General features: G+C 37.1%; 1 long non-coding RNA gene across 1 annotated transcript; it reads right to left on the minus strand.

The window, feature by feature from the left end:
- Positions 1 to 3,295: 3,295 nt before the first annotated feature.
- On the minus strand, positions 3,296 to 24,563 carry LOC138170444 (uncharacterized). Its single transcript, XR_011170629.1, has 5 exons — positions 24,411 to 24,563; positions 23,742 to 24,061; positions 10,700 to 11,417; positions 9,919 to 10,064; positions 3,296 to 3,404 (listed from the first exon to the last, which is right to left on the minus strand). It is a non-coding gene; the product is annotated as an uncharacterized lncRNA (long non-coding RNA).
- Between the last annotated feature and the right edge of the window lie 208 nt (positions 24,564 to 24,771).

Below are 24,771 nucleotides of genomic sequence, written 5' to 3' on the forward strand. Positions count from 1 at the left end.
AGAGAGAGAGAGAGAGAGAGAGAGAGAGAGAGAGACTTTTCAAATAGCTAGTAAGTGGCAGAAACAATATTCAGTCCCATTTAGTCTCTAATGGAAAGCCTCAAGGGAAGGGGAACCTACTACCTCTTCTAGCAATAGATCTAACTTTTAGACAGTTTTAAGCATTTTATTTGTTGTTAAGTCCAACTCTTCCTGACCCCATTTGGGGTTTTCTCAGAAAAGATACTGTAGTGGTTTGCCATTTTCTTCTGCACTTCATTTTACAGATGAGGAAACTGAGGCAAAGATGGTTAAGTAACCTGCCCAGGCTCACACATCTACTAAGTATTAGAAGTCACATTTGAACTCAGGTCTTATGGACTCCAGTCCCAACACTCTATCCATTGAGCTACCTAGTCACACTAAGAAGCTTTTTTCTTTCATCAAGTCTAACTCTCTCTCTCTCTCTTCAACTTCAACCCCAAAGTACCTAGTTTTGCTTTCTGAAACTAAGCAAAACAAATCTAATTCCTCTTTGACATGACTGCCCTTCAAATTTTGAAAGATGGCTATCATGTGCTCTCTATTTCTTCTTTTCTCCAGGATAAACATTTCCAGTTCCTTCAACCATCTTCCCTTGGAATGATCTCAAGGCCTTTCACCCTCTTTGTTCCCTTCTTTTAATTTAGTCTCTCTGGACCTCACTGTCCCCAGTTATAAAACAAGAGGCTTTGATTTGATTTCAAAGATGGCTTCTGATTCTAAATCCTCACTTCATATCAAGAAGATTCTTTCTAGTCTCTTCCCTAAGCCAGTAAGAATTTGTGAGCATTGTGGCACCATAGAAAAAACAATGGCTTTGGAGTCAAAGGAACAACTTGAGTTGAAATCCAGCCTCTGCTGCTTACTACCTTTAGGACTTTTGCGAGTGGTTTAATCTCCCTGGGTCTTGATTTTGTTCGCAAGACGCTCAATATAAAGCTGGAAGGTGCTTTTTAGGTCATCAGGTCGAACTCCTTTGTTCTATAGATGAAGGAGGAATTTGGAACCTGGAGATGCTGACCAACTTGCCCTGAGCCATCAAGCTAGCAAGTGTCCTAGCTGAGATTTGATCCTAGGGCTCTCCTTACCCTCTCCTCTTCGCCACACTGCCTTTTGTGATTACTGATACTTAGTGTATGCCATTATGTAAAGCAGAGAAGGTCTAGATTACAGAAAGAGCATCTTCCCTGATCCCTCCCTGCTTTCCCATGCACACCACACCGTAAACTCTCTGAATGAGATACTTGATAGGGAGTTTAGTCAGTCTTATCACAGTGGGGAGGGAGGACTGAGTAAAGAACAAGATAACAGGCAAGGAAGGTCACTTAAAATTCAGTGAGTTAATTTAAGATTACTGAACCGGCACAGCTAGCAGGAGCAAAGCACTCTGGGCAGACACACACTTATCTGTGACTGTGGGATTTGCACAGACATGGACACCATGCATTCATTGCATGTTATATCAACACAGAAGTAATTCACCTGCCAGAAAAAACACTTGCCACAAAAATCTTGGCATGCATACAAAACACAAATCTTAAGTCTTCCCTCAGTGTTTTTCAAAACAAATGGTTTGAGAATGAGGAAAATAAATAATCTCATATCACATATAACCTTAGTTCCAGATCAATGACTTATTATTAAGGATAATTTTATATTCCTCAGCACATTGGGATGTCAGGCCATATACTTCATTTTAAAATACAGAAAGGAATAGGGACTGGGTCTGTAATTTCACTGGTATAGAGAAGTTCCTGGTGAGGAAAATCCTTCTACCAATACATATTGGCACCCTTTCTGAAACTTCAGCTGACAGCTGCCTAAAGTAATGAAGGGGAAAAGACTCACCCAGGTTCACACAGCCACCATGTGTCAGAGTTGGGCCTTAAACCCCATCCTTCCCAGTTCTGAGACTGTTTCTTAATTTAAATGGTGATTGAAAATAAATACTTGATATTTATAAGTGTTTTATAATGAAAAGCACACTGCCTTAGGAATCTAAGGGTCTGAGTTCAAATCCTTCCTCCAATACTTTCTACACATGTGATGAGCCAGTCATTGAACCTCTCTGAATCTCAGACTCATCTATTAAATGAGGTGGTTGGACTGCTTAGTCTCTGTGGTACTTTTCAGCTTGAGACTCATGATCCAATGTTCTTTTGAAGTCTGTAAACTACTTTACAAGCATCAGCTCCTTTGAGGCTCATGGCTACCTCTAAGTCAGCTCAGCAAGGTTAAGTGACTTGCTAAATCATCCTGACTATGGGTAATGGTATGAAATTTGAAGATCCCTTTGTATTGGAAAACTAAGAGGTACTTAGCACCTAGTTTAAAATGAAGCCTCTGTTAAAGAAACAGAAGGTATGAACCCCTGTTGCTGATGTAGCAGGAAGGGGCTGAACAGAGAGGAGCAATACTGTATATAAGGAAAAACACTAGCTGGGAAAGTCTGAACTTCTTGGGATAAGCATTGTGGAGGCAGGGCAGCTGCTGCTGGACTGAAGACTGAACTGAAAATTGAGAAGAACTGAGAAGAGAAATGAGCTCTAGGGGTTCCTGTCCTTCCCTTTCCCCCACCCCAGGAAGGACTTTAGGGTCTGTAGGCCTTGTGACATCCAAAGCCAGAGGCACTGACAGTATCTGTGATGTTTAAGAAAAGACCCTTTTCTTAGCACTGGGGACTTTCCCCACCCCAGGAATCCATAAGATGAGGGAGTTGGACAATGTGATTTCTGAGATCACTTCCAGATCTAGCTCTATAATCCTATGAATGTAATATTCCAGGAAGCATTCCTCAGCTCTTTGTACTGATAAAACATCCAACCTGTTGGTACCTGGAAAAAGGGGATATTGCCCAAAGCTGAGACACAAGAGTGACGCATAGTAATGTATGATTTTCTTCTAGATTTCTATGCTCTTTAAACTTGCTGGCAAAAAACCACATTTCTTTTGCTGACTCATGGACGCTGCTTATAGAAGAGGCTCGTGCTACTATGATCTGATAAAGGACTATGAATATTTGTGACTATTTCTAAGTACTTCATCTTCAGTGAAATAAAATGGGTTCCTGGGAAGCACTGGATAAACAGAGGTCCAGCTGTTTCCTAAAGTCCTAGAAGTTCCCTTTGAGAGCTCAGACCTTTTGAGTTAAATATGTGCTATTTATTACCCCTCTCCCATATACAACCCCCTCACACTACAACAGCTATTCATTCTGGAATCAAAAATTAGTCAACGAAAAAGAATCACAGACTTGGATTGAGTCAACCTGCCTACCTTGGCCATGTGAGGGAACAAAAGGGAAATACAAAATTCCTTCTCCTCCTCCTCCTTCTCCTTCTCTTCCCTCTTTCATCAGTAATCTTCTCCAGGTAAGGCAGTCTCTAGGAAAAAATTAAATTGACAGTCACTATTTTTATAAATATTATTTATTTTTTATTCTGAACTTGACAAACACCAAGTAAAATGAATTTTTCCATATATAAAGCCAGAGAAGATTGTATGTGAAACTGTAAATATCTATTATACGCAGATTTTTTTCTTTTTTGAACATATAATAAATTCAATGTGCAACTTTCCTTTTGTTAATGTACTGAAACCATTAACATAATTGTCCTCATCTTTTCACCTGTCTCCCGTGTCCCTCTTCAGCTTCACCTTCTGCTTCTACTAACTCCCTTCAAGGCTCATCTCCAGTTCTCTTATAAAACTGATTTGTACTTATTCTGTTATTTAAAAGGAAGCTAGAGAAACACGTCAATTTATAACATGCCAAGCTGACCTGTTTGTCTCTGATTGTTTCTGATCTTTTATTTTATTCTTAATTTCACATTCTCTCTCTCTCTCTCTCTCTCTCTCTCTCTCTCTCTCTCTCTCTCTCCCCATCCCTCCCTCCACCTCCTCCCTTACATATTGAGAAGGCAAGATGGAGTATCCTTTATACATATGTATCTCCTTTGTTTCCAAGGAGGACCAATGACATCACAGAGTGATGTTTTAACTTGAGAGTGAAGTGGATTTAATAAGACAAAGTTGAACAGTCGTCATCTTCACTTTTTCTTCCAGATTTATCAATGTCCAGTAGCAAGAAAAAAGTCAGGATGACTGCTGATTGGATGACTAGGTTGCAGTGGATAACCTTGGCCTCTTTAATGTCTGACCAGGCTCTAAATTTTCCACAGCACCTGCTTCAGCTGCTTTCATGGCCATTGGAACAAACTGTTCTAATCCACCCATTGTGCTGAGGAAAGTCTTCACTTGCTTGGTGTAGACACCTCCCCTAACTCACCAACAGGTTTGCAGCTCATCAGTTACCCTCAACCTGGTGTAGCCCATCTGCTGAGACAGTTAACCAGGGGCAGACCACTGCATATACTACAGCTTCTTGGAACCACAAGCGAGATCTGAATACCGGATGGACACTATATGTAGATGAGCAGCCCTGAAAAGGGCTCAGCAAGCCTTCACACCAGAGCTGCTAGACCTCCTTCACACCCCCAAACACTTGATACTTTAAAGGTGTGTCGTTTTTCTTGTCGTTTTCAGTCACATCCAACCTTTGTGACCCCACCTGTGGTTTTCTTGGCAAAGATACTGGAGTGATTTGCCATGTCCTTCTCCAACTCATTTTTACAGATGAGAAAACTGAGGCAAACAGGCTTAAGTGACTTGCCCAGGGTCACACAGCTACTAAGTGTCTGAGGCCAAATTAGAATTCAGGAAGATGAGTCTTCCTGATTCTAAGCCAGTGTTAGCTGGTGAGAATATATCACTACAAAAATATTAATACAATCTGTCCCATTTCTTGTCTATCAGTTGTGCTTTCCTCATTTCATCTTGTGACCATCTGAATTAACTGCATTACCTACCAAGCTCTCTGCAAGCTCATTTTCCTTTTCTCCCTGTTCTGTGACGTAACACTGCTCATACACAATCTTCATGCTCCATCTGCATGGTGTTTTGTAGATGAGCTTTTACAGTAAAACAGTGTTGCCTGGGGCTGTTTCTCTCCAGTTGGCAAGATCTAATGTTGGCTGCCTTCCTGGCTCTTTTGTTATCCTTACTGTGGTGACTTTTTTGTATTAGTTAAATTTCTCTAGGAAATGGTGATGTTCAAATTATTGAAGTAATTACCAAGAGAAAGAGAGTAAATGTAATGTAACCTAGTCTACCAAAAGGCCATCAAATACATTCTGACAGTGTCATTCTTTATGTTTGTACACACATATATTTATGTATAAAATTAAAACCTGATTGTCAAATGATAATGGGATCATTTCTGTCCAGTACTAATATTCATATTGTATAGTAACAACTAATATCTGCATCCTGTGGTATAAAAAAGTTCCCCAGAACAAATACAATTTCAACAACTCTGGAATTCCTTTCTTAGTAGATGTTTTAAATACAAGAAATTATTTGATTGACTGTGATAGGTCTTTTTTGAGGATGTTTAAAGACTGAATCCCTGAGACATTCCGCCAATGAAAACTGACAAGCAGCCAATGAAAGCTATACTTCCTTTCTGAAAATAATAATAACTAGCATTTATATAGTGTTTTAAGGTTAGCAAAGCATCATACAAATATTTTCTCATTTTATTTTTAAAACAACACTGAAAGGTTGGCACTATTAATATCTCCATTTTACAAATACAGAAATTAAGGCAGATGGAAGTTAAGTGACTTGCCTACGGTCAAATAGCCAGTAACTATCTAATCCTGAATTCAAACTCCGGTCTTCCTAACTCCATACAGTGTTCCTTACAAGTAGCAACTTAACCACGCAAATATTATTACTTTAATTACACAAAATAACCCACTGTAAAATATGCCCTTCCCATGCTCTTATGGAAAAAAAATTTTTTCTCTTTTTGGCAGGGGTGGGGGGGTTGAGGGGAAGGGAGGGCAATTGGGGTTAAGTGACTTGTCCAAGGTCACACTGCTAGTAAGTGTGTCAAGTGTCTGCAGCCCTATTTGAACACAGCTCCTCCTGACTTCAGGGCCAGTACTGTATTCACTATGCCACCTAACTGGCCCTAAAATATTTTCTTAAGTATTGATACTGGCTATTTTAAGTTCCTCCAACATATTCATTACTCTGGAGTCAATAAATTGCTCTGAAATGCCCTCATTTTCACAGCTTTTATATAGCTAACAGAAGGAAACCTTAGTTCACCAATTTTAAATGACACATTTTTAAAAAAGAATTTCTGAAAATGAAATTAGAATATGTATGAACAAAATGAATTTGAGGAAAAAAGAATTAAAACTGGGAGAAATGTATTTGTTCATACTTATTATAACTATTTCTGTCTACATAATCTTCATTTAGCTGGCAGTTGCTGAAGTATAATGCTAATCAGGTCAAGGTCTTGGTATTAATTGCCAAGGCTTTGTTTTGTAGCCACAGACTAATCCCAAGGATCCATCACACATATTCATGCAATTGGTCACACCGGTACCGGAAAAAACACAATTCAAAACAAATGGCCCACTGCTGTGTCTATGGCATTATCTTTGTATATAAAAAAGCTTTTAAAATATTTTATGAGTATATGTCTCAAGTGTCTGGCTTTCCAGTATTCTTTTCCTATACTCGTTCATGTTTGGGGATTGACGGCTATATTGGATATGTTAAAAAGGAGGTGTTGTCCTAGAGTCAAAAGGAGAAGTTTATAAGGGATACCTAAGGAAAAATAGGTGTAATTTAATCTCAAAGAGTTTGCCAGACTCCATGGAGTAACAGCATTAAAAATTTCTGCATGTCAGCATGTTCAAGTTAAATTGACCAACTAAGAGGTTGAATTTCTTAAGTTCTTCAAATTGCTGACATACTGCCAGGATTCATTACCTCTCAGGGTAAACATCTCCTTAGGAAATCTTACCAACTTATATTCCAAAACCTTGTCTGCTGAGTATTTACAGCCAGGCTCACTCTTTTCATTAATTTTTTAATATGTTAATTCCACATGTTTATTTTGTTTTGTATTTGAGATTGCTCTGAGCATTGTGTAGGGGGAGGGTTTAGACTTTTTTTCAGATTTAATTTTGCCTAATTAAAAATATTTAAACTGACTCATATTTGTAATCTCGATCCTATTCCCTTTAAACATATGTAATATAAAAGTCTTTTCCTTACTTTAGATTCCATTTAACAAGCTCAAACAGTGTAGGAAATTAATTCAAAATGAAGGAAATTAATTCTTTTTTATCATTAACATTTCTGAGGGCTTTCTTAACAGATGATTTGGAAGTATAGCTATCAGTTTGGTGTTTTGGTAAAATAAATGTATTGTTTGATTAATTGGCTATATAGAATCACAGGACTCTCTTTACATCTGGATATTGACTTCATTTTGTAAAGTTATACAGCATACAGGCAATCATTAAACTTGGATTTCATCTTTCTCCTATCAGTTAAAATTATCTCCAGTATTTCTACTCTTGTTAGAAAGTAGGCAATTTAGGGGAATGAGGTTTGGAAAGTGAATAAAAACTATGGGAGAGACATGGTTAGGCAGTAGTTTGAAAAAACATCTGCAGACAAGAAAGAATTGCCAATTCAATCTGAATCACTGGTGTTATATGGTAAACAAAGAAGTTCCTGAGAATTCCAGCTACCTGAAAAGAGGCAAAGGACATATTTTGTCATGAGGAATGAGGAGACACCCACCAAAGCTGGACTTGGCCCTGGTCAGATCACTTCTAACAGAATTATGTTCAGTGCCAGACATCACATTAGCAAAGACTAGAGAATGTTATTGAGAGGAGGGCAACCAGGATGTCAAAGGGTCTTGACTTCCTTTAAGGATCTTTAAACTAGAAAATAGAAGTTGGGGTAAGAGGAGGAGGAAGAAAGGATAGCTATCTTCAAGTTCTTAAGGGTTGTCATTTGGAAGAGAGACTAGTTCTCTTAGGTTTTGCCCCAGAGGGCAGAAACGGGACTAAAGAGGGAAAATTTCAAAGGAGCAAATTGAGGCTTGGTGTCCGGAAAAAAACTTCCTAAGGAACAACAGCTCTCTCTAAGTGGAATGGACTGCCTCAGGAGGCGGCAGATATTCCAGGTTGGACCACCAGTTATCATCTATGTTATAATGGGAATTTCTTTTCAGGAACAGGTTGAACTCTATATTGAGCCTCGATGCAGGATGTAGGATGTAGGATGAACTCAGATGTATGGCGAACGCTTCCAATTCTAAAATTTCACAATTCTCTGATTCTGTGAAGATATGTGCTACACTGTGAAGTACCCAAGCTCTAGAGGCAAAGGGACTTGGGTTCAAATCTCACCTTTGACATGTATTACCTGTGGGGCAGGTCACAACTTTCCTGGCCTCAGTTTCCATATCTGAAAAAATGAGGGGGTTGGACTAGATTTATCTGAGGTCCTTTCCAGCTCTAGATTGATGATTCTGTGAGCTTCTGATATCAAATATAAGAATAGAATTTGGATTCTTAGTGTACAGTTGGGTGGGGAAGAAAAAAAAAGAAATTTACATGATAATTTTGTTGTATTTTTGAAAGAAATAGCAAGTTAGAGTATGTATGCATATATATGTATAGTAGATTTGCAATTTCATGTACAATCATCTTTTTTATTATGCTGTTATGGAAATATTTGTTTTATTCCATAAATTATTTTTTTATAAATTAAGTAAAGGCTCTTGGATAAGGATGGAGTAAACTGAATGTAGGACTGATAATTATATATAGTTGTTCTAAGTGGTGCAGTGGGTTCAAATCCAGTCTCAGACATTTACTAGCTGTATGATCCTGGGTAAGTCAATTAACCTCTTCTTGCCTCAGTTTCCTCAGCTGTAAAATGGGGATAATACTAGCATTTTCCTCTCGGGGTTGTTTTAAGGATAAAAAGAAATAAGTTTTAAAGGGCTTTGCAAACCTAAATGTACTATAGAAATCTTGGCTATCATTAGAGGCAGCTAGGTGCTGAAGACAATAGAGCTCCAATCCTGGAGCCAGGAAAACTTGAATTCAAATCTGGATTCAGATTCTTATTTACTGTGACCCTAGACAAATCACAACTTCTGCCTGCCTCAGTTTCCTCAACTATAAAGTAGAGATATAATAATACCTATCTCCCAGGGCTGATGGAAGATCAAATGATATTTGTAAAGCACTTAGCACAGTGCCTCATACACAGAAGGTACTTAATAAAAGCTTATTCCCTTCCCTTACTTTCCCTGACATAATTTCAAATTGAAAATGAAAAGAAGGGAAAACAAGGTCCCCATAAATGCACAAAGTCATATATTATAGAGAGTACCAAGTAAAACATAGGACTAGCAGAAAACACATAATTTGCATGAATTAATATTCAAGGAATAAAACTATGATAAAACTAAGGGCCTCATATATTTACATACAAAGTTACAAAATATGGGTAGTAAATGGAATGAACAAGAAAATCTAACTTTATGGATCAAATCTGATGAAGGAATTATTGGCTAGACCACAGTCTTCTGAAAAGGATCTGAGTATGTTAGCGGATTACAAGCTCAATATATGTCAACTATGTGTTATGTCAACCAAGAAAGTTCATGAAATCTTGGGCAGCATTGGTATTCCCACTGTATTCTATCCCCAGTCAAGCTGCATCTGGAGTATTGTGATGAATTTTGGATGTAACATTTTGAATTTTAGGAATAAACTAGAGAACTTATAAATGAGGAAATCCAGAATAAGGAAATATTTCAGGTTCATGCCAATATCGACTGGTTGAATGAAATAGAAGTTTTTGGTCTGATGAAGGGATGACTTAGCAAATACATGGTATCTATCTTTAATAGCTAACATTTACAGGAGAAAGTCTAAGGGTTTTCCCTCCCAGCTTGATTCTCTTAAGTCAAACTAGACTATTTTTTGCCTCAATTCTTACCTAGTTTTTAACCGCTGAATAGGTATTGCCTCAGACAAACTAAGACCTGGGAAAGACGTAGCTTAAAAAGGCCAAGGTCTCCCACTGCATCTGAGGCCACTGTCAGTATTCTTGATACATGTCTTGCCATTGGATTCCCGATGACTCTGGAGGAGAGAGAGAGAGGCTGATGACTTTTCACAGTTCTGCCTCACTTAAATCCAATTCACTTGCAAGTCAAGACAACACTGTTTTATGTCATTGGTCCTGTTTGAGAATGAAGCAGAAACAACAACATTTATATAGTCCTATGATATTCTAGGCACTGTTTTAAGTGCTTTCCATTTATTATCTCATTTGAGACTCACACTGTGAGGGAGGTACTATTATTATCCCCATTTTACATATAAGGAAACCAATGCAAGGTAAAATGACTTTCCCAGGGTCACATAGAAAATAATTGTCTGAAGCTATGTTTGACCTTAGGTCTTCCTGACAGCAGTCCCAGAGCTTTCTCCATCACACCCCTAGAACAATAAATGAATGCTACAAAGGGACAGAGACTGATATAAGGAAAAACTCTTAACAATTGAGCTAAACAAGGAATGGATTCATTTGTAAGATAGTATATTAAGATCTTAAAGCAAAAGACAGTTCTTCAGGTATGTATAGGAGGCTTTTATTCAGGTTTAAATTGGACTGGATGACCTCAAGTATTTTCAAATTCTGAAATTTAAGATTTAGTATCACATCAAGTCTTAGTGGAGTGACTGAAATATGACTTTACAAGGGTAGTACTTACTTAATAAGAACTGACTACATCAATGGTTTCCAAATCTTTTAGTCTTTGCCCCAGAGCATGGAACTAGGAGTTATAAGTTGCAAAAAAGGGGGATTTAGGGTTGAGGGAAAAGAGGGACAGGTTAAAATGGATATTTTTAAGACAAGCTGTTCCTAAGTATGTTTCCTAAGTATGACAGGATAGAGTTAGAGATAGTCAAAGGCTAATCCTTCTCTTCAAAATCTCAATTTCTATTCTTCTCATTCCTTGTTTTTGTTCAGTTGTTCAATTGTGTCTGGCTTTATGTGATCTATTTTTCTTGGCAAAGATACTGAAGTCATTTACCATTTCCTTCTCCAATATGTCCCCATTTTACACTGAAGCAAATAGGGGTTAAGTGACTTGATCAGGATCACATAGCTAATGAGTGCCTGAGGCCTGATTTGAGTTCAGATCTTCCTGACTTTAAGCCCAGTGTTCTGTCCACTGCACTACCTAGCCGCCTCAATCCTTACCCATATTCAAATTTAGCTAATCAAGAATTATACAAATATGGTATTCTTAACATGATGATCTGAATGTGGCTTCTGACTAATATATTTCTTTTTTACATAAGTGAAATAAAGAGTTGTTATTCATTTATTTCAGTCACATCTGACTCTCTGTGCTCCGTTTGGGGTTTTCTCGACAAAGATACTGGACTGGTGTGCCATTTTCTTCTCCAGGAGGAAAGAGGAGCCTAGAAGAAACAAATAAAGGAGAATTGTTTTAGTGCTGACTTTAGAGAATCTCTTATTGTCTTCCCAATTATGATAGTAAGTTCATAGATTCCAATCAACAAGCTACTTTTGAATGAATGAAAAACATTTATTAAGCACTTAACTAAGTGCTCAGCACCGGGTCTACAAATACAAACGTGAAACAGCCTCCCTGAAAAAAGAAAAGTACATGGGGCAGCTAGGTGGCGCAGTGGCATCGGCCCTCGAGTCAGGAGGACCTGAGTTCAAATCCAGTCTCAAACACTTGACACACGTACTAGCTGTGTAACCTTGGGCAAATCACTTAACTCCAACTGTCTTGCCTTCCCCCTTCCAAAAAAAGAAAAAAAAAGTGAGAGCCCTTGCCTTCGAAATGCTTATATTCTAACAGGGAAAACAATCCAGAAAGGAGGATGGTATCTAGGAAAGGGAGTTGATATCTACTATGTTCCTAGAACTGAATTGGGTGTTTTGACCATAAAAAAGTTTATAAAATAAACTTAAGGCTACAAAGAACTTATAAACTTGTCAGGGAGATAGATCTCAAGTATATTAAATAATTGGAAAAATATAAGTTTGAATATATTCAAATTCTGAGATAAGTGGTGTAGCCAATATGGGTTCTGACATCAGTATCTCCTCTAAGCCAAATAGGTTTCTTCTGTTAACCTGCCTGAAGACAGAGGTGGAAATGAGCTGTTATGCCAGTTAAGTATAGGACTCTATTGGAAAGAGACACAAAACATATCATAATAGAGGGAAAGAGGGGAAAGAGAAGAGCTTTGCATGAGATTTGTCCTTGTCAATCTTGGTTCGAAGAAGAAATAACATGCTACATTAAGTATAAAAATCTATAATATCCTACAGGCAGTAGGAGGGGGGGAGGGCTACAAAAGAGGGAGTGTTTAAAAGGGAAGGAAGAAGGGGGAAGGGAGGAAAGGAGAGGGGGGCTGATAAGAAGGAAATACTGAGAGAGGCAGTGGTCAAAAGAAAAACTCTTAAGGAAGGGAAGGAAGAAGAGGAGAAAAATAAAAGCATAAACAGGAGATGGAATAGGATGGAAGGAAAGAGATAATAATCATAACTGTGAATGTGAGTGGGATGAACTCTCCCATAAAAGGGAGGGAGATAGCAGAATGGATTAAAAATCATAAACCCACAATATGCTGTTTACAAGAAACACATCTGAAACAGGGGGATACACACAGGGTAAAGGTAAAAGGCTGGAGTAAAATATATCATGCCTCAGCTAAAGTAAAAAAGGCAGGGGTAGCAATCCTTATCTCAGATAAAGCAAAAGCAAAAACTGATCTAATTAAAAGAGATAAGGAAGGAAACTATATCTTGCTAAAAGGCACCATGGAGAATGAAGCAATATCATTACTTAACATATATGCACCAAGTGGTATAGCATCCAAATTCCAAGAGGAGAAGGCAAGGGAATTAGAGGAAGAAATAGATAGCAAAACTATACTAGTGCAGGACCTCAATCTCCTCCTCTCCGAACTTGATAAATCCAACCTCAAAATAAACAAGAAAGAAGTTAAGGAGGTGAATAGAATTTTAGAGAAGGCAAGTATGATAGATCTCTGGAGAAAACTGAATGGGGATAAAAAGGAATATACCTTCTTTTCAGAGGTACATGGCACATACACAAAAATCAACCATGTACTAGGACATAAAAACCTCACAATTCAGTGCAGAAAGCCAGAAATATTAAATTCTCAGATCATGATGCAATAAAAATCATATGCAATAAAGGGCCATGGAAAGATAGACTAAAAACTAATTGGAAACAAAACAATTTAATCCTAAAGAATGAGTGGGTTAAACAAGAAATTATAGAAACAATCAGTAACTTCATTCAAGAGAATAACAACAATGAGACAACATAGCAAAACTTGTGGGATGAAGCAAAGGCAGTTTTTATGGGAAATTTCATATCCCTGAGTGCATACGTGAATAAATTAGAGGAAAAGGGAGGTCAATGAATTGGGCATGCAATTGGAAAAGGCAGAAAAAGAACAAATTGAAAATCCTCAATTAAATACTAAATTAGAAATACTGAAAACCAAAGGGGACATTAATAAAATTGAAATTAATAAAACTATTGAATTAATAAATAAAACTAAGAGCTGATTTTATGAAAAAATCAATAAAATTGATAGACCCTTAGCCAATATGATAAAAAAGAAGAAAACGAAATTATGAGTATCAAAAATGAAAAGGGTGAATCTACCTCCAATGAAGGTAGAAGAGGAAATTAAAACAATAATTAGGAATTATTTTGCCTAGTTGTATGCACATACATTTGACAATCTAGTGAAATGGATGAGTATTTACAAAAACATAAGCTGCCCAGATGAACTGAAGAGGAAGTAAATTACTTAACCCCACCTCAGAAAAAGAAATTGAACAAGCCATCAGTGAACTCCCTAGAAAAAAATCTCCAGGGCCAGACAGATTTACTAACAAATTCTATCAAACATTTAAAGAACAGTTGATTGCAATACTCTACAAACTATTTGGGAAAATTAGTGAAGAAGGAGTCCTACCAAATTCTTTTTATGACACAAACATGGTACTGATACCTAAATCAGGAAGAGATAAAACAGAGAAAGAAAATTATAGACCAATTTCCCTCATGAATATAGATGCAAAAAAATTTAAATAAAATATTAGTAAAAAGACTATAGCAAATTATCACAAGAATAATACGTTTTGACCAGGTAGGATTTATTCCAGGAATGCAAGGATGGTTTTAATATTAAGAAAACCATCAGTATAATTGATCATATCAACAATAAAGCCAGCAGAAACAACATGATTATCTCAATCGATGAAGAAAAGGCTTTTGACAAAGTACAATATCCATTCCTATTAAAAACACTAGAAAGTATAGGAATAAATGGAGCCTTCCTTAAAATAAGTAGCATCTATTTAAAGCCATCAGCAAGTATTATATGTAATGGGGATAAGCTAGAAGCATTTCCATTAAGATCAGGGGTGAAACAAGGATGTCCACTATCACCCCTCTTATTCAATCTGGTACTAGAAATATTACCAGTAGCAATTAGAGAAGAAAAAGGAATCAAATTAGGCAAAGAAGAGACTAAGCTATCACTCTTTGTAGATGATATAATCATATACTTAGAGAATCCTAGAGAATCAAGTAAAAAACTACTTGAGATAATAAATAAATTTGGCAGAGTTACAGGATATAAAATAAACCCACATAAATCCTCAGTATTCCTATGTATTTCAAATGAAATCCAACAGCAAGAGATAGAAAGAGTAATCCCATTTAAAGTTACCATAGACATTATAAAATATTTGGGAATCTACCTGCCAAAACAAACCCGGGACCTATATGAATACAACTACAAAACACTTTTCACACAGATAAAGTCAGATCTAACTAATTGTGAAAACATCAATTGCTCATGGCTAGGTTGAGATAATAATATAAAAATGACAATTTTGCCTAAATTAAGTTACATATTTAGCACCATATCAGTCAATTTACCAAAAAATTACTTTATAGAGCTAGAAAAAATAGTAAAAATCCATTTGGAAGAACAAAAGTTACAGAATATCAAGGTAATTAATGAAAAGAAATGCTAGGGAAGGTGGCCTAGCAATACCAGATTTTAATCTGTATTATAAAGCAGCAGTCATCAAAACTACTTGGCATTTGCTGAGGAATAGAGTAGTGGATCAATGGAATAGACTGGGTATATGAGACACAGCAGTCAATGACTATAGTAATCTACTGTTTGATAGACCCAAAGACCCAAGTTTTGGGGATAAGAACTCACTATTTGACAAAAACTGCTGGGAAAACTGGAATACAGTATGGCAGAAACTGGACATAGACCATTATCTAACACTGTATACCAAAATCAAATCTAAATGGATGCATGATCTAGGTGTAAAGGCTGATGCTGTAAGCAATCTGGGAGAGCAAGGAATAGTTTACCTGTCAGATTTATGGAGAGGGGAAGACTTTATGACCAAACAAGAATTAGAGAGCATTATAAAATGCAAAATGAATAATTTTAATTACATTAAATTGAAAAGTTTCTGTACAAACAAAGCCAATGTAACCAAGATTAAGAGGGAAGTGGGAAAGAATTTTTACAACCAGTGTCTCTGATAAAGGACTCATTTCTAAAATGTACAGAGAATTGAGTCAAATCTATAAGACTACAAGTCATTTCCCAATTGATAATTGGTCAGGGGATATGAACAGGCAGTTTTCAGAGGAAGAAATTAAAGATATCTATAAGCATATGAAAAATGCTCTAAATCACTATTGATTAAGGAAATGCAAATCAAAACTACTCTGAGGTACCACATCTCACTGGTCAGATTGGCTAAGATGACAAAACAGGAAAATGACAAATGCTGGAGAGGATGTGGAAAAATTGAAACATTAATGCATTGTTGGTGGAGTTGGTAACTGATTCAACCATTCTGGAGAGGAATCTGGAACTATGTCCAAAGGACTGTATATAATTTCATACACTTTGACTCAGCAATACCACTTTTACGGTTGTATCCCAAAGAGATCATAGAAGTGGGAGGAAGACCCATATGTACAAAAATATTTATAGCAGCTCTTTTTGTGGTGTCAAAGAATTGGAAATTAAGGGGATTCCCATCAATTGGGGAATGGCTAAACAAGTTGTGGTATATGAATGGTATATGGAATAGTATTGTGCTATAAGAAATGAGGAGCAGATGGACTTCATATTTAACTGGAGAGGATTATACAAACTGATGCTGAGTGAGAAGAGTAGAACCAGGAGAAATTTGTACACAATTACAGACACAACATATTTGTGACGACCAACTTTGATAGACTGGACTTTTCTGAGCAATGCAGGGTTATAAGTCAACCCCAAAAGTCTTGTGATGGAAAGAGATGTCTACTTTCAGAGAAAGAACTAGAAAGAACAGAGTTTGAATGCAGACTGAAGCAAATTACCTGCTTTCTCTCTTTTTTTGTTTGGTTTTGTTTCGTCTTTCCCATTGTTCATTCCATCCAATACAATCCTTCTTTATAACCTGACCAATGTTTAATGTGGAAGTATTTGCAGATCCTATACCTGATTTTATGCCACCATGGAGGGGGGGGGAGGGGAGAGGCAGGGGAAGAAAATTTGAAACTTAAAGAACTGTGGAACTGAATCTTGTAAACTAAAAGTAAATGAACAAATTAATAAAGACCAAAAAATTTTAAAAAAAATGAAAAGGAAAAAACCAACCCCTGTCCCTTCAGTTCCTCATATAGAAGGGACTTAAGGCCCTTCCCCACCCTGGCTACCCTCCTCTGGACACTCTCCAGTTTATTGATGTCTTTCCCAGTTTAATGTCTGGAATTGAACTTAGTACTCCACATGTTGTCTGACTAGTTCAGAAAATAGCACAACTCTCATCTCTTGATTCCTAGAATTTAGGCTTTTCAATACTGCCTACGTTTCTTTCTTAGATACCGTATCACATTGTCGACTAACAGTAACCTTGCAGTTTGTTAAAATCATTAGAAGCTTTGCAGGGGAATGCTATCTAGTCATGCTTCCCCAATCCCATGCCCTCATCTTGTTCTTATGAATTTCCTTTTTGAAGTTCAACACTTTATAATAGCTTCTATTAAATGTCATCTGATTAGATTTAGATCAAGATTCTAACCTGTCAAAAATCTTTGTGAGTGTTGATTGTCATCCTGTCTATGTGTAAGCTACCCCTCCAAGCATTATGTTATCTCTAATTTTTATATGCCTGACTTGTTGGCATTAATATCAAATGAGTTAAAGTTCTTTGTAGTTATAAAACATCATATATATATATATATATATATATAGAGAGAGAGAGAGAGAGAGAGAGAGAGATCGAGATCATTATCAATAATAATATTAATTGGAAACTATCATTATTAATATAATAATGTTAACAATTACAACAGTGATATATTAGAATTCTTCAAATCAGATAGATTCTACAAAGACCTAACCTGGTCAATTCAGGATAAATAGGAAGATATTTTGCTTGAATCTGTAAAAGGTTTTGGCAGACATGATGGACCCTGGCCTTACCAAACCCAGGGACCCAATTTGAATGAATGTAGCTAGTATGCCTTACTCTATAAATTCTCTTTCATTGACTGTCCCACAAAACTGAGGTGATTCCAAGATTCCATTCTTTCAACATGGTGCAGATTTAGGACTAAAAAGAGATATTAAAAGAACGAAGTATTTATGTGCTTAATTGCAACCTGAATTCTTAAAAGTTATGTCAATGGAGTGAAAACTCTACCAGATACTACCATGCTGGAAAGTCTTTGGGCCTAGTATCGATGACAGGTAATGTCACTGTCATTGACAGTGACAGACACTGTCTTCTTTCAGAGGCAATGGGTAGTGTAGTGGATAGAGCACTGGAGATGGGAAGACCCAAGTTCAAATTTGACCATAGACACTTAATAGCTATGTAACTCTGGACAAGTCTCAACCTCTGTTTACCTCAGTTTCCATTACTATACAATGGGAATGATATCAAGGACCTACCTCTCAGAGTTGTTGTGAATTTCAAAGGAGATAATATCTGTTAAAAATGCTAACACTATGCTTAGTACATAGTAGACACTATATAAATACTTACTCCTCCACTTTCTTTCTAAGGATCATCCTAGCTAAGCATGAAGAGGCAATTCACCAATAGGCTGGTCATTTGGTGATTTTTTTTTACTATGTTTACCATTTACTATGGTAACTCATGAAATAAAAAAAGTAAAAAATGGGCCTCAATACCCTTCTGCTCCTTCTGTCATGTGTCAGAGCAATGGAAACAGGACCAAAAAATTCTCAGAACCCCTTCATTGTTAGACTGTCTATAACTATTAACTTATATGTTGGCACCCTAAAGGGGAGATCATTGTTCCATAACCAATGAATGAACATTCTACCAGAATAACTGATCATCAATCTTAACATTCTCAATATACTCAAAACTAGAAAACAAATAGGTGACAAACATTAATTAATGTAAGGGTGCTTTGTGGATTTTTCCTGAAGAGGCAAATAAAAGATTACATGAAACTAAAATGTCATTTCATGGAATATGATCATCTTGAATAACAATAACTTAATAAGTATAAACAAAGAAGCCATTATAAACATAATTGCAGTTTAAATATCAACATCTGTTACAGAGGATGAGCAGAAGAGTAAAATCTAGGAAAAACTAAATAAAACCCTTCAAATTAAACTAACACATATATTTAATGCTCAATGACTTCATTGCAAAGACGGTCATCAGAGAGGATGGTAAAAAATATGGTGGAAAATGCAGTGCAGGAGTTAGAAATCTAAAAGGCCTGCATACTACAGAGAATCCTTCTGTGAAAATATTATTCCTATATTTTCCCCCAAGAAGAGAATTTGAAGATGTTAGACATGGAAAACCTCAAATAACAGAACCAGAAAAAAACGACATTGAGCATATCTCATCAGATACCAAATGTCTGATTAACAATGTAAGAGACATTTCTAAATCAACTGTATACAGCCCATCTACCAATTTGTTAAAGAAAATCTATCCTCCACACAGCTGCAAAAGTGATTTTCCTAAAGCATAGATTATTGGCATGTATCACTCCTTCACCCAATAAACCACAATGACTTCCTATTACTTACATGATGACAACATAAATTCCTCTTATTTGTCATTCTTTGTATATACTTTGCTCTATGATCTAGCTACAAAGTTTTATTATGCCTTGAATGTGATACCACCTCTCCTATTTCTGTGCCTTTGCACTGTTTTCTGTATCTGAAATATTCTACTTCCTTACCTCTGCCTCTTAATTTCTCTTGATTTCTTCAAGTCACAGCTCGAATTTTTCCATAATTATTTCCTAGTATTACCAGCTATTAGTTACTTACTCTTTGGGATTACCCTCCATCCACTCTGTAAGTTTCAATTCATGTACAAGTCAAGATATGACCCTGTAATATTATTGGTCCTCTTCAAACAACACTCTCATTTTCTACATGCTGCTCACCATTAGAATGTGAACTCCATGAAAACAGTATTTTTTTCCTTTTTTTTTTCTTTTAACCCCTAGGGTTTAGTTCAGTGTCTGGCATATCATAAGTAGATAAATATTTGCTCAGTTTTTATTTGATTTATATAATGAGATAATTTGCCCATTAATGCCAGTGGAAATATCAAATTTACATTCTCATTAAAGTTCTTGATAAGTGCTGAAAAAGGAAGTAAAAGACACTAAAGGGGGGAAATGTGTGGAGAAGAGAGATTAGACTAAGTCTGTAGAAAGGTCTGTTTTAGAGGCAACACAGTGTTTAGGGAATTAAAGTATTAATTCTCAAAATAACTCAATGGGGAAAATACTGAATGGCTGGAAAATATAGGGCGCAGCACTTAATTAGTGATGAATTATACGCAATAAGCAGCATAAAAGGTATCGCTGAATGGGATTATGTCTGTAAAAGGAAGTAGTAGAGGCCTTGAGTGAGATCATTAACAAATGCACAGTATTGACCTATATAATGCCAGGAATTCCAGAAGAAGGTCCCCAACCCATTGGATGACAGCCCTAACTTCCAGAAGTTATGAAAGAAGGACAAGGCTTTTATGGATGATGAAAAGGCATGACTGGGTTATGATCTGTTCTCTAGAAAGCAGTACCCATAACAAGGGGCCATCAACATATAGTATGTTCTTCTGAGGACCTCAAAGCATTTTACGAGTATTGTACTACAGAGAATTGGGCAACTTGGGGGTCCTAGGGAGTAGTTCTTTATCACTAACAATGTGATAGGAGGATAAGGAAGATTTCCTAGAAATTGTTATAATACTACTGTGGGGAAAACTCCTTCCTGGAAATCATGACAGTGTACAAATTTAGGAACTCATTGAATGAAAGAGCACATTTATCCAGAGGAAATCAAAATGAATAAGGATTCCATCGTAGCACCCATTACCAGAGGAGAAATTTGGCCTTCCTGACCTCAGTCTCCTAATCTGTAAAAGTAAGGACTGGGACTAGGTGATGTCTAAAGGCCCTTCTGGATTGAAGATTGCAGCATTCTTACTGAATAAGCTACTTCTTAGGGATAAATTAGGCACCTTAATAAGTAACATGAAATTCCCTAAATTAGAGTCCTAGTTATCTAAAAGAAGTAATACACCTCAAGTTTTATCTCAAATGATAGGGCATTAGTGTACCTAGGATGGAAATCAATAGATGTGGTCTTATGGAATCAGTGCATTTCCAAATTCATCTAGCTCACACCCTGGGAATAATGAGTTCACTTGGCAGCATTTGTTCAGTCATTTTCAGTCATGTCTTTATGAATCTTTATGAACCCATGTGGGGTTTTGTTGGCAAAGATATTAGAGTGGTTTTCCATTTCCTTCTCCAACTCAATTTACAAATGAGGAAACTGAGGCATAATTGACTTACCTAGGGTCACACAATTAGTAAGTGTCTAATGCTATATTTGAAATCAGGGAGATGAGTCTTTCTGACTTCAGGCCTGATACTCTATCCACTGTGCCACCTAATTGCCCAGCATTTCGTTAGTCCTGATAAGAGCTCTCTAAAGTAAATGAATAGAAACCAGTGGAGACTTCCTTCTTTTGATGGTGTAAAGATGTTTTGGAATCACCTAGTTTTCAAACTCAAATTATCCTTGACTTTCTTTTTTTTCATCCCTCATATGCAATCAGCTGCCAAAGTGTTGTCAATTCTTTCTCCACAAGTTCTCTCCCATCTGTCCACTCATAAAGTCACCACCTTGGTTTAGGCCCTAATCACTTCTTGCCAGAACTTTTGCAATAGCCTCCTAATTGGTCTCCCTACCTCCAACCTGTCCTTCACTTCTTTGCTCTAGTGAAATTCCTGAAGCACAGGTCTGACCCCATCATTTTCCAGCTTAAAAAGGTCCGGGGCAATCCCTAGACAAAAAATGAAATCCTCCATTCAGTATTTAAATCCCACCACAATCTAAGCCTAGTGTAACTGTCCAGATTTATAACATATTGCCCTCCTTCATTCCCCTAAACTGCAACCAAAATGGCCTGTTTGTCCTACATCCCAGCATTCCATCTTCCTTCTCCAGGAACAGGCTGCAATGTACTCTCTCCTTACCTCCACCTCTTAAAATCTCTAATTTCTTTCAAGGCTCAGTTCAAAAGTCACTTCCTGCAAGAGGCTGATTCTGATTCCCGTAGGAAGTATCTCTCCTTTCCTCCCCTCCAAATATTTTGAATTTACTTTATATATATTTTACATTATTTTTCTGTATATATTCTCTTTCCTCCATTAGAACATAACCTTCTTAGAAGCAAAAACTTCCTCATTTCTGTCTTTGTATCCCCAGCATCTAATATTACCTGACATATGGCAGCTTGTTATTAAATGTTTGTTCAATGAAGTGATCGATTTTGGAATAGAAAAGGGAAAGGAATATGCATTTATATAGCACTAGCTACATGACAGGCACTTTACAGATACTACATTATTTGATCCTTCCAACAACCTGGGAGACAGGTGCTATTATCTCCATTTTGTACCTGAGGAAACTGAGGAAAGCAGAAGTAAGGAACTTGTCCACGATCACACAGGTAGTAAGTAACTGAGGCTAAATTTTAACTCAAGTCTTCCTGATGCCTGTCCCAGTGCTCTATCCAGGGTTTTCTAGATTCTAGGCTAGCTTATCAGAGGAAGATGAAAAGTAGCTAAGGAAGACAGGAAGCATTCCAGGTGTGTATGGAATATCTTTCTCCCTTTTTCCTCTAAAGCAGAATATCTTCTATAAGAGAATCAAGATAAATTCCAATGATGCCATGTTTCATTGTGATCCACCCCACATTTAAAGGTCAGTGACTCTATAATCACTCCTCTGTCATTCCAATCTTTTAAGTTATGCTTACTGGATGGAGGCAGCTATATTTCACACAAATAAGGAATTATTCACAAGGTGCTAATTTCAGAAAATGGGGAGAGTTTGCTTTATTTTTTCCAAAAACCCTGGAGAGGCAGCCTCATGTTGTAATTGGAGGGGCAGCCTCATGTTGTAATTGGAGGGATGTCTTTAGAGTCATAAAACACCCGGGCTTAAGACCTGCCTCAGTCACATGCTAGCTTTCTTACCATGGGCAATAATTATGTCTCTCAGTGCTCCCAAGTAAATCTTCGAGACTATAAATTACAGACAAACTCTTGGTTTGAACCAGTAGAGGGAGTTTCACCTCTGGGAGCTCCCTACATAGATGAAATCACAGGTCCAACCCCAATTTACATTCTTCAGCTTAAAAAAAAAAGATCTTCTTGGTTTTTTTGTTTATTGTTTTTGTAGTTTTTCTTTTCTCTCTCAGATAAACCTAGGGCTGGAAGAGGCACTTGAGCTATAGGAAAAGCACAATAATTAGAGAGAAAATGAGGCCAGGTGAACTTTGCCGAGGTCACATAGGTGGTAATTGGGAAGCTAGGATTTGAATCAATATCCTCGAACTTGAAATCTGACCCTCTTAGTTTCAGCTACTAAGACCCCTCAGGTTGGCAAGGAAGATTTACTTATCATTAGCAGTACGTTGTGATTTACATAGCACACAAGATGGACAGAATTTGTCAGCTACTGGCACAGCAGGCTAGGCCCTTAGGGAAGTAATAATCTTAGAAAGACTACTAAGCAAACATTTCAGCCCATTCACACACACACGCACACCCACACCCACACATACACAAGAATATGGCATAGCTCAGTTTCAGCAACAGGATGCATTTTAAAACTCTAGGATTTATACTCAAATGTTAGAAATATTTATGCTTCCTGAATACACTGCTGATACACTTACCTAGCTCTACCCTAGCACACACACAAAATAGTACTTTAGACTTTTGAGGTACATTTTGGTACAGAAATGGTCCCAAAAGTGCCCATCTCTCTCTAGATCACCTTAAATCCAAGAACCCTGAAAAATTAGGATCATTCCAGATTTCATAAAATGTGAAACTATTCTGAATGGAATGAGTCCACTGTCCCTGGGATGATGAAAGTGGACACTGTATCAGCAATGCCATATTCACAATGCCTATGGAGATTACAAATATGCTGATATAATTATCCATCACAAAATACATCATGCTTGCCATATGGGGGAATAAGCTGGAAAATTTATTAAGATACCAAAAGACTGAGTCCCAAAAACACAAAGTGAAAGCCATCAGAGTAGTTATGACATTGGAACAGGTAGATAAAGTAGAAAGCACCCACATTTTCAAGCCTTTGAAACAGAACAGGCTACCTCAGGCAAAGGTCCTCCTCTCCCCACTCACAGCAACCATCCAGCGTCCAGGAAGCGCGCTCCCAGCAGCTCCGGCCCCTGGCAGTCCTCAGCAGGAGTCCTTAGCAGAAATTCTGGCTAACTCAAAAAGGGCTTCATGCTGCCGCTACCGCTGCTGCCACTGCCACTGCCGCTGCTGCCACCAGCCACCACAGGAACTCCAGCTTGGCTTCCGCTTCCTTTTGCTCCACCCCTTCCTGCTACGTCAGCAAGTCCAACGGGGCATGGAAGATCTTTAAATCCCATAACCCTTACAGACACAAAATATAAAATAGTTACTCTAACCAAAAGATACCAATGATCTGTTTTCATAACATATTTTTGTTTTGTCAAATATTTCCCAATTACATATAAAAATTTTAACAATCTATTTTAATGAGTTTAAGAATAATCTTTCAAATACTCTCTAAGAATCAATATGCAAAAATGAAAAATATTATAGATTTTGCCTCTAACAGCAAACAAAAAACAGGCAAAGATATAACAATTACAAATCCTCATCTACTTTCTCATATCTATAAAATCTTTTAGAATAATTGATGCATGCATTAATGGTATTTTCCATTTAAACATAATATTCCCAGCTGAGCAAGAATTACCTTTTGCAGGGGGCGGCCAGGTGGCTCAGTGAGTAAGAGCACGAGCTCCAGTGTCGGGATGACCTGAGGATCAAATCTGGGCTCAGATACTCAACACCACACCCAGAAATAACTGGCCGTGTAACCTTGAACAAGTTACTTAACCCCGATTGCTTAAAAAAAAAAAAGAATTACCTTTTGCAGATACTTTTCTATCAGTAACCATACCTTTATAATCACACAACTGACTCAAATGTGAGAATATAAGATCTGGTTATGTGTACTGATATTTAGAAAATGGATGATTCAATAAAAAGTAAAGTTTTAATGGAACAGGTGCCCAACATGTAGCATGATTATGTGTAGCAGAACAAAGGGTGAT

This window comes from Petaurus breviceps, unplaced genomic scaffold, assembly GCF_028583685.1.
Source record: "Petaurus breviceps papuanus isolate PSGF00001 unplaced genomic scaffold, PetGlider_PUasm1.0 126, whole genome shotgun sequence".
Lineage (NCBI taxonomy): Eukaryota > Metazoa > Chordata > Mammalia > Diprotodontia > Petauridae > Petaurus > Petaurus breviceps.